At 42.1% G+C, this 10966-nt stretch overlaps 1 long non-coding RNA gene across 1 annotated transcript; it reads right to left on the bottom strand.

The window, feature by feature from the left end:
• Window positions 1-470: 470 nt before the first annotated feature.
• LOC121783671 lies at window positions 471-2734 on the bottom strand. Its single transcript, XR_006046617.1, has 3 exons — window positions 2196-2734; window positions 1077-1138; window positions 471-617 (listed from the first exon to the last, which is right to left on the bottom strand). It is a non-coding gene; the product is annotated as an uncharacterized LOC121783671 (long non-coding RNA).
• Between the last annotated feature and the right edge of the window lie 8232 nt (window positions 2735-10966).

Raw genomic sequence — 10966 nt, 5'->3', positions numbered from 1 at the left:
CCGCCAAACTAATTTCCACCATGAATAATTAATCATTTTCATTCCCAAAATATTTACCTCAAAATCACTTACAAAAATTTTTGGTTACCTCTTTTCAGGTTGAGCGCGATGGTCGGATGTTGAGCCTTTGACACTTTTAATTTTTTTTTTTAATTTATTTAATTATTGATCTAGGGATACTAATCTAGATCAAGAAGGAAAGAAGACTCTCGAGTCCAGAGCGGAAAGAAAGTCGCTCTGATACCACTCTGTCACGCCCGCATTTTCTAAGGATAGAAAACCCGGTTGATCGCGACTAGGGGAGGATTAAAGAAGCGGGGAAGAAAGGGGAAAAACATACACATTTGACCAAAAATTTACTAACTGAATTAACTTTGAAAACGTCATATTATTATCCTAACAATAATACCAAATCTAAGAAAAAGAATGGACAAAACAATTTGTCAACGAGTTAGACTCTCCACGGATAAACAATTCTAAAGAAAAGTACTCTTAGCGGAAGCGTTCAAGACACGGAAAATGCCGAGTATGAAGACACGACAAATCCAACATTATTAATCATGACAGAACAATCCATGAACTCTGCTCAACATCCTCCACGCCCATCGCCGCTCAATCTGCACATTAAGAAAAACAATATGCAGGGCTGAGTACTTGATGCACTCAGTGGACACATGCCAAAACATAGTTTGTCAAGCCATAATCAAGTGACCTTGGGGGTTTTAATTAAAAGAAACCCAAGTACACCAAAACATATATTTCACAAGTTCGGTCGGCCAACCATTTTCCATCCACATTCACCATCACCATATCTGAACATACATGACAAGGAACGTGGCCACGAACCAAGTCACTAGACCGGCCAACTCCAAAGAGATAGCACACGATCTACGGGGTGTACACTAGTCCGAGCAGGGTTTGCGGCCCTACTGGGACCCGAATTCGATTAAACATACATGGCATAGCCACTTCAGATAGGTTCATTTAAAAACAAAACATGGCAAGACAAACACTTTCCACCTCCTTTCACATAAAATGTATTTAGGACATAGTCCTTATTTAAAAAGAAAGCCCACCTCAAATGCTTAACTCCTCAACACTTTCTGTTCCAAACCGCAACAACGTGCATAAGTTCACCCTTTTCGAAATGACATAATATGCAAAAATCAGACTTTGCAAAATAAATTAATTTAACAATGCATGCATCCTACGTGCGTGCTCACAATATCCTTCGTCATTTCCTATGGAACAACATAGTTCTTTAACTTGAAACAATAATCGGTTCAGGAGTTAATTAATTAATTAATTGAGCAAAAACAACTAAAACTCAACTCAACAAGTATTTCCACTTTAGCATTAAAATCTCCTCACTGCTGACCCGACTCAAATAATTAAATTAGCCAATGTCTAACTAGAAATCAAGCATTAAGTAATACTAAAATCAATTAGAGGCCCAACTTATGAAATTAAAATGGCCCAATACCTAAATAACACTAAAAGAAAACAAAATCTAAAAGCCTATAGTGAAATGAAAAGAAAAGAAACGAAAACTGTTGTACCTCAATATTGCCAAACCGCTAAGAATAAAAGAAAATAAAAGAACAAGAAAAGGCTATCATTTCATGTACTCCAGCCGTAACCCATAAAAAAAAGGCAAAACTATACTTAATATACTCCTTATCCCAAAATAATATACTATATAGCCTCAAATCCTATTCCGTCTTCTTCAACAAACCCAGTAGTAACTCTCTCTCCTTACTTCTCAAATTCTTTCTTTTCACTTTCTGTCCCCCTCTAGACATCTCTCTCCCTGTCCTCTTCTGCAATTCACCCAAACAGGGACGATCCTAACTCGGCACCGCTGCACGCCTCTCCGTCTTCAGCCTCCGTCGCCGGCGGCGCTACTACTCAGAATCGGTAAGTCCTTCTCCTTTACCCCATTCTGAATCTTTTATTAAGTTTTTTTTTTCTTTGTTCGATTCAAACATTTTTTGGCAGACAAGGGAATTTTACTAATTGGAATTGTAGAGAAACACAAAATGCACCTTCTAAGCATTAAAGGTTGAAGCTTTAGGATGGGGTATCATCATTCAACAAGTTTCAGAAATTTCCTAGTTAAATCTAGATTTGACAGTGAACTAAAGTGCTATGTCATAGAATGGGATGCAGGAGATTCACAAAAAGAATGGATATACCTTTGGAAAGAGGAAAACAAATTGAGATTTGCAGGGGGGGATTTGGATTCACAGGCTGCTCGATTTTTTCCTCTCAACTGTGACAAGAAAAATATATGGTGCTATGGGTTTAATATCCAGAGAGTTGTATACACTGAATTGAAGTGGAAGATTATACCTTTGTTGGAAGGGAGAAAACTGCATTGGAAATTATGAAACGGCTGATAAAAGATGCAGTTGTGGGGAGATAAATATAATGCAGAGATTAGATTTGTTTGTTGGAGAGAAATTTGTGGGTGGAGATATTGATGGAAAAAAAACGTGGGTTTAGAAGAAGGGATTTATGTTGGCTGCAGGAACTCAATAGGGATTATAATAAATGGTTATATTAAAAGTGGCCCAATTGAATAAGGATAAATGGGCTAAAAGAAAATAAATAGACAAAAGTGATAGGCTCAAATATATATAATTTTAGTACATTGATTAAATTGTGGTGTTTTATTATTTTAGTACTTTGGTGTTATTCCAAGTACATTGTAAACGAACGCCCAAATTTTCCCATCGACGACTCTCATGTCGAACTCGTCGACAACTTACACCATACAATTAATCAACAATATTTCAAGCATTCACAACCAATCGAAACAGACACGGTATTTTATTCAAGGTCTATCACTCGCTCGTTCTTAAAACAAAAATCTTAGCTTAAAAAGATAGAAAAAAAACGGGTATTACACGTGATGCTTGGATGTTGAGCCTTCGTGACACTTCTAGTCAAATAAGGGTTCACTAACTTAGACTTAAAGTGAAAGAAGACTCTCGGACCAGAGCGAAAGAACAAAGCTCTGATACCACTCTGTCACGACCGCCCATACAAGGGGTACCACAAACGCGGCGATCGTGACCGACATGCATGGATTACAAATTAAAAAGAACAACTTAATTAATTTGAAGAAAGGAAAACTACTTAGTTTAAAGATTTTAAGGTCATATTTTATTTTGAAAAGACATAAGATAAAATACTTTTAAAAAGACAATGAGAAAAATTAGACTTAAGAAATATAATAACTAAAAACTAAAGTAGAACAAGCACTTAACTTAAATCTCAGAGAATACCATTTTCAAAAGACAACGTAGATGCACGTTTAAATCCTAACACCACCATACATGTTCCAACACCAAAACGAAAAGCTTAAGGTCTTAAGACATAAATTAAAACATAGCAGCGGATAAATAAGGTTTCAAGAGAGTCAAGGATCACGCCTATGTATGATGACACAACGTATCCTAGGGTCTTTAGCCAGCTCAACATCCACCGCAACATCCCGCTCAACCTGCAAAATTTTTAAAAGAAATTGCAGGGCTGAGTACTTGTTGTACTCAATGGGCTCATGCCGAAAACATTTATCAAGTTATGTCATCCATACCAGTGATCTCGAGTTTTATACGCAGTAAAGAAATTATCACGAGAACACCAAAAATGTTTCATAGACTGGCCAGTCAAATAATCTCCCCACTTTTCACATCAATCCAACAATCACAACCACAGTGCGACGAAAGTGTGGCCACACTATTCGCCCATGAGACCGGCCGACTTGCAAGAACGGCTCACGATCCCACCAGTGTACACAGCCCGATAGGGTTTACGGCCCTACTCGGACCCGAATTCGTTTCACAAAACAGCCATATAGACTAACGGAGTAAACTCATACGAACTAGGCATCAGGCACACAATCTCATAACAAAACAGTCCATGGCATGACATAACAGTTAAACCACCCTTATATCTCCACATAATATTTTTCGGAAAAGTAAAGAGGTTTGAAAAGAAAACCCACCTCGTTCTCTTAGCAAAATCACAACCCCAACTTAGCAACTCTCGATCCTCGAGTTCACGAATACACAACACCCTTGTCAACGACAACACAAGTCAGCCTCACACAACACACATTACTATGCATGTCCTATCGTTTCTCTCTCATCGTTTTCCTCAATTTCCCACACCCAACATACATCTCAAAGGTGTAAAACACACGTAACACATTTCAACTTATCACAAGTGATTTCCACATTTAAGCACATTTCTTGGACATACATGCATCATACAATATTTTTAAACCTGAAAAATAAGTGTTATTTGATATTTACTTGGAGAGAAATAAATCCACAATTTGGGAAATAAAAATAATGAATACAAGGAAACAATTAAATTAAATCTCCAAGTAGGAAAATTATGGTGGGGGCCGAAAATTTCAAGGACTTTGCACAAGGAAATTATTTAAATCTCCAATTAAATAGAATAGGATTTAAATTTGGTAATTTCTTTTATGGAAAAAAAAGGCTCCCATAAAATAGGTAACAATCAATTAAATTCCCACAAGGAAAATAATAGTATGGGGCGTGTGACATGGAAGGGAAGTAGTAGAAAAATATTCACATCCCCAATTAAATTGACATAGGAATTTATTTGAATAAAGAGGGATTCCCCAAATTAGGAAACAAATAAAATATTCTCCCAATTTTATTGGAGAGGGCCGAAAATTGCTAGGCTAAATAGCCAAGGGAAATATCCCAACTCTCTGTTTACTTTGGTTGAAGAAATAAAATATAACAAGATTTAATTGGATTAACTTCAAAAGAAGAGAGTCCATAAAGCACCAATTAAATCAAATGAAAAATAATCCAATCTCCTATTGGAGATTTTCGAAACTCCCAAGGAAAAAGGGATGGAGTTCGAATTTCATGTAGTGTAATTTAGGGTCCATTGGTTTGGATTTAATTTGGAATAAAGTCCCAAAACAATTAATTAAATCCACAAAGAGAAGTACTATTTCAATAATTTCGGAATGACCGGAAGTATCAATTAATTGACTCGAAAAAGGATTAATGCATGATCCTATTAATCTTTTCCTCACATTGGAAAACGATAAAAACTCGAGCTCATCATTCCACAATTACCACGACAATTTATTTCACGCAAATCACTTAATCACATAAAATCAAACGTTTCATAAATTCCAAAATTCTAATAACGTATTAAAAGAGTCACAAAAGTTTGGGATGTTACACCAACGTCACCAAGACTCAAAGAATGAAGATCAAGAGTGAGGAGAAATACTACTTTTGGGACGACCCATACCTGTGGAAGGTAGGAGCAGATCAAGTGATAAGAAGATGCGTTCCTGACTGGGAGAAATGGGACATACTTACACACTGCCATTCCTTGGCATGTGGAGGACACTTCGGTCCCAAGAAAATGGCAAGAAAGATTCTGGATAGCGGACTTTATTGGCCATCCCTCAACAAAGATGCCTATGAATTCTATAGAAGTTGTAAACGTTGCCAACTGACCGGTGGGATCTCTGCACGAGATGAAATGCCACAAGTACCGGTTATTGTTTGTGAGCTGTTCGACATATGGGGGGTGGACTTCATGGGTCCTTATCCCTCGTCCTATGGAAACCTGTACATTTTAGTCGCAGTTGAGTACGTCTCTAAGTGGGTAGAAGCCAAGGCCACGAGCACTTGTGAGGCGAAAGAGGTGGCCAAGTTTCTCAAGAGTAATATTTTCAGTCGGTTCGGAGTACCAAGGGCCATCATATCCGATCAGGGAACTCACTTCTGTAACCGCACTATCGAAGCCTTGATGAAGAAGTACGGTATTCACCACAAATTATCTAGCCCCTACCACCCACAAGCGAATGGTCAAGCGGAGATCTCTAACCGAGAGATAAAGAATATTCTGGAGAAAACTGTCAACCCTTCTAGGAAGGACTGGAGTGTGAGATTAGAGGATGCTCTGTGGGCATATCAGACAGCCTACAAAACTCCCATAGGAATGTCCCCATACCGAATCATTTTTGGGAAGATGTGCCACTTACCAGTGGGGATCGAACATCGAGCATACTGGGCAGTACAACAAGTTAATATGGATGCTAAATCATGTGAGGAGGAAAGGAAGCTGCAGCTACAGGAGTTAGAGGAACTTAGATTGGAGTCGTTTGATTCCGCTATGTGGTATAAAGAGAGAACTAAATTATGGCACGACAGAAATCTAAGGACCAAAGACCTCCATGTTGGCCAGAAAGTACTACTCTTCCAGTCAAGATTGAAGCTAATGCCTAGGAAGCTCAAGTCGAAGTTGACAGGACCCTATGTCATAACCGCACTTCGCTCTAATGGAGCAGTGGAGATTTCAGGGAGTATTCCTAACTCTGAACCCTTTATAGTAAATGGACATAGGCTGAAGGTGTTTAGGGATAATAGTGATGTGGGTGTAGTGGAAGAGATTCCACTACAACCACATACTAAGGTTGCGTACTGACCAGTAGGATAGGAATTTGGAGTTCCACTGGGCTAGTTTTCTTTAAGTGAAGTTTGCATATGCTGGCCAAGTAGAATTCCAAATTACCTAGAGTAAAATGTAAATATTGTAAATAGGTGGTAGTTAATAGTTATATTTCTGCTTGCAATTAAAAAAAATTAAAATCCAAAAATATTTTTCGGACCTTAAGTATTAATTTGGAGTACGTACTGACCACAAGAATACCAATTCGGTGAAACTCCCAATTGTATTTAAGTGTCCTTTTTACTTTGTTTCCATACTGGGAAAATAGGAGGGAAATTGTTAAGAGGGAGATTTGAAAGGGATAGGGTGAAATTTGAATTTTGGTGTTTGGTGCAGCTTTGCAGGAGATGACAGCGACTGGGAGGGCGCGTGGTGCAGAGACCGGGCAGGCGATATCCAATCAGAAGCCAACGCTCCCAACCGTCTCCCACATGAAGCGGCGCGACCTGGAAACCGCCTATTGCCGGTTAAAACCCTCAACTGCTCCATTCCACTCTAAAAAGCCAACCGCCCATTCCCCTTCACCTCACAATCCCTTACATGCATTCTCTCTTTCAAAATACCCACCGTTATTCACGAGATTCAACACCCGCACTACCACCAAAATTCACCGATTCAAACCATGGGGAAAAAGAAAATGGCAAGAAAACAAACCACTCAGACACCCCCTTCAATCTGCCGGGATGAAACCCCAGAATTACAACCGCCAACGGAGGAGCAGCTGCCGAACTCGCAACCACAAGAGCCGATTCCTCAGGCTTCGGCGATGGTTTCCTTGAACGCACTAGCGGAGTTCCTCAAACAGCAGGACCCGAACAAAGATTGGGCGGCTGCATTGGCGAGTTTTAGCCAAGTCGGAGATGAATCGAGCACAACCGGAGAAACCCCAATAGTACCTACCCAAAAACAAATGTTCAACCTACAGTGCACCCACCGACTTCCATTCCGACTTCCTCAACAATCCAACCAGAAAAGAAATCTCCCTTGACGACCGCACCATCAGAATCCTCAAACCCTCCCCGACTCGCCAACAAATCGAAACAATGGATGTTGACCCTCTTTCTGCCTATTATGATGACCTAGGGGAATGCGAAGGGAAATCAAGCGAGGAGCAGAAGAGCCGAGAGGAAGAAAATGAATCAGAGAGAACACTGGTGGCGGAACCCGTTCCCCAAGAAATGGAAAGGGAGGAGATAGATCTGAACGTAACGGCCAGAAAGCATGGCCTTATGACAGATGAGGAGTTTGAGGCGCTTTTGAACGAGGTGACCAGAATGGAAGATGGCACTGCCAAGATGGCTGAGGGTCTGGACCTTGCATCGGAGGCAGTAGGAGAGGGTGAAGAAGCTGGTACAAAGAACGACCCAGAAGGCCTAGCCCACCAGCCAGTAGACGAGGTGGAAGAGAGGCAGACCAGAGAAGAAGAGCCAAAGTCAGTGACTCCCCAGCCAGAAGCAGGGGAGAGTGATACACACATCGAGAAGGATGGGACCGTAGTACGAACAGAGGAGCCAGAGCCAATGGCACCTCCAGTGTCGAAACCGAAGGCAGTTAAAAGGAAATTAGTGTTGAAGAGCGATCCTAAGGCAGAACGGCCGAAGCCGAAGACAGTGTCACAAAGATGCCTAGGGAAATGGACATCCAGCAAGGCGAAAGCAAACACAGCAGCGGATGCAGTAGAGGTTTCGAGTGAAGAAGAAAAGACTACTCCTACAAAACCTAGGGAGGAACCCTTATCAGCTACTAACTTGGAAGATGCTTCGACGGCAACCGAAGTGGTCACCCCCACGCCGAGTGACCAGAGAGAGGAGACTGATAAGATGGCTGAGGGTCTGGACCTCGCATCTGAGTCAGTAGGTCACGACGAGCCAAGAGATGACAGTACCCATATCCGCGTGGAGACCCAGCCTACTGCCCAGGACAAGCCTTCAACACAAACAGAGAAGAGACCGGAAGATGATGAAGACGGAAATGAGGACAAGTACGGCGAGGAGAGAAAAAAGAAGGGGAAATCCCCTGTTACAAAGAAGCCAAGCCGCAAGAAGCAACGCACAGTCAACACAGGCGTCGTCATCACAGAACCAAATCAAAGAGCCCCACCGCGCCGAAGGTAGCCGAGCGACAGCGAATATACTGCCAGTGAAGAGTCGGGATCCGACAGTGACGTCTCCCTAGACGATGAAGAGTATGGTGAACAACAACTTCCACACAACCATCGGGAGCTGATACATCCTCCGGTGGAGAGATTGAAGTACTGGCGTTGGAAGGTGGAGCTCACTGACGAGCTAATTGAGGGCATGAAGCACTTTATCACGAAAAAGCTACAGGATGCGTTTGATGACAAGGACGATGACAACAAGCAAATCAAGAGCGGGAAGGTACTTTATTTCCCTTCCCTTGATGAATTGAATGCCCGTGAGCCTTTCTTGTTGCATTTGCGTGCGTTGGGTTTTGATTGGCTGTTAGAGAACAAGGATCTGAGTATACCTATAAGGTTGGCAAATGAGTTTTTCACGACCTTTATATTCAGGGTCACCACGGACTTGGATGAAGAGTCCAGAACCTTTAGGGTATTCGGAGAGAGATGCGCATGAGCTTGATTGAATGGACGGTCAGATTGGGGATGTGTAGTTTAGAGGAGGCCATAGGGCCGGAATGGAGAGGTAGGGAAAGGGGGATTCCCCACAGGCACATTGACTTTGAACCCCAGGAGGCATGGGAGGAACTCACTCACCCAGCTGCTAGGCAGTTTTCATCTACTATATCCCGTTCCATTCATTTCAACTACCCCATCTTGCGCCTGGTCCTACTCTACCTGGACTTCAACCTGCTATGGCAGTCAAATTCAGCCGTCCGGGCGTCCATGACAGAACTCTACCTCCTCTGGTGGGCCAAGCGCGGGAGGAGAGTGTATCTGGGTTTTTGGACCTCTTATCAGTGCCACCTCATTGCCACACACCCTGCAAGAATCTGTCCCTCTACCACATTTTGGGAGCCTTCGTGCGGAACAACATAACTATTCTGGAGCCGAAGGTTTATCTCCCCTGTATATGGTCGACCCTCCTGGCCCGTTTGATACGCCCTTCTTCGTTCGCACAAACACTGCCTACATCAGAGAAGGAGCCCCGCGTTTTTACGCCATGGGTGAAGAGGCTATTCCGGCTGGACGAGTTGCAGCTGGCCAGGGCATGCAGGTTCAAGCTCAGAGGCAAGCGAACCTGGAGAGGGCGGTGGCAGAATTGACAGAGGAGAACAGGCAAGCCAGAGCTGAGTTGACCCGTCTGACGAATGTGATGGAAAGTATTCTGAAGGAGTTAGCGAAAGGGAAGATAGTTAACCACAGGTAACCGAGAAGGAAAGAGAAGAGCCAGAGGAAGAAGGTTCCAATGAACCGGCAGAGTCTGAGGAGAATCAATCCGATACCGAGGAAGAGGAACTCGAGGAACCACCTGCACCCAGCCCTGCCCCGCGGAGGAGCAGAAGGAATATGTAACCACCCCATTGACCAGTTAGTTTTCTTTTTCACTTTTAGTTTTTTTTATTTTATTTGTTGTTCTGTTGTTTTAGGTAGAGTAATTTTGTGTAGTATGTGTGTTGCAAACCCCATTCACAGTACTTAGCCTATTCAATAGTCTAAGTGTGAGAAGTACAGGGTTTGCAACTTTTGTACTTGTGTATGTGTTCGTTTTCTTTTCGTATGCATGTTAACTCACACTTAGCCTATTGCATAGTCTAAGTGTGAGGAGTTTGGGTATATATGTGTTTGTGTTTGTTTAATTCTGTTTAGGTTTTCAATTCTCCCACTTAGCCTATTGCATAGTCTAAGTGTGAGAAGGTTTTAGTCTAAGTTTGTTTTGTCCTTGTTTGTTTTGTGTTTGATGTCGCCCAATAATAGCCATTCCAATTTTTCCACTCACAGTCGTATCGAGGCAGACACTTGTGAAGTGCGGAACAGGGATACAATGGCAGTATGACATGTTATATGTGTGGTCTGTTTTTTATGTATGTATTCACGTGTTTTGTCTAGGTCTACGGTTGTATATACGTGTTGATTGGGCTTAAAACTCAACTGCCTTCGAACTGACGGTGAAGGAAATTGAAGGGAGATAAGGCTGCGGCAATGGGAAACCACCCCTCCCTTAGTATCTCCAGTCAGTATAGATGATTGCAAGTATGACGAGGAAAAAACTCATCCTTAGAGCAGATACAAAAGCCCTCTTAAATGGTGAAGATATTAAGCCTAAGTGAACCACTTGTCGACCAATTTAGAAAAGAAAAGAGTGGCTGTCACATGATGCCTAGGTAAGTGACCGCGTGTAGCAAGTCCTTAAAGGCAGTTTAGGAAATCCCCTCCCCCCAGAAAAAAAAACCACCCTTAGAACCCTCTTCTAGCCAATCTTCTTACCCAGATATAACCCACTAGCCACTGGGACTGTGTGTGCAG

Source organism: Salvia splendens, chromosome 21 (genome assembly GCF_004379255.2).
Source record: "Salvia splendens isolate huo1 chromosome 21, SspV2, whole genome shotgun sequence".
NCBI classification, from domain to species: Eukaryota; Viridiplantae; Streptophyta; class Magnoliopsida; order Lamiales; family Lamiaceae; genus Salvia; species Salvia splendens.
The sequence above is the reverse complement of the archived record's forward strand: the minus strand, read 5'-3'. Positions and strand labels throughout refer to the sequence as shown.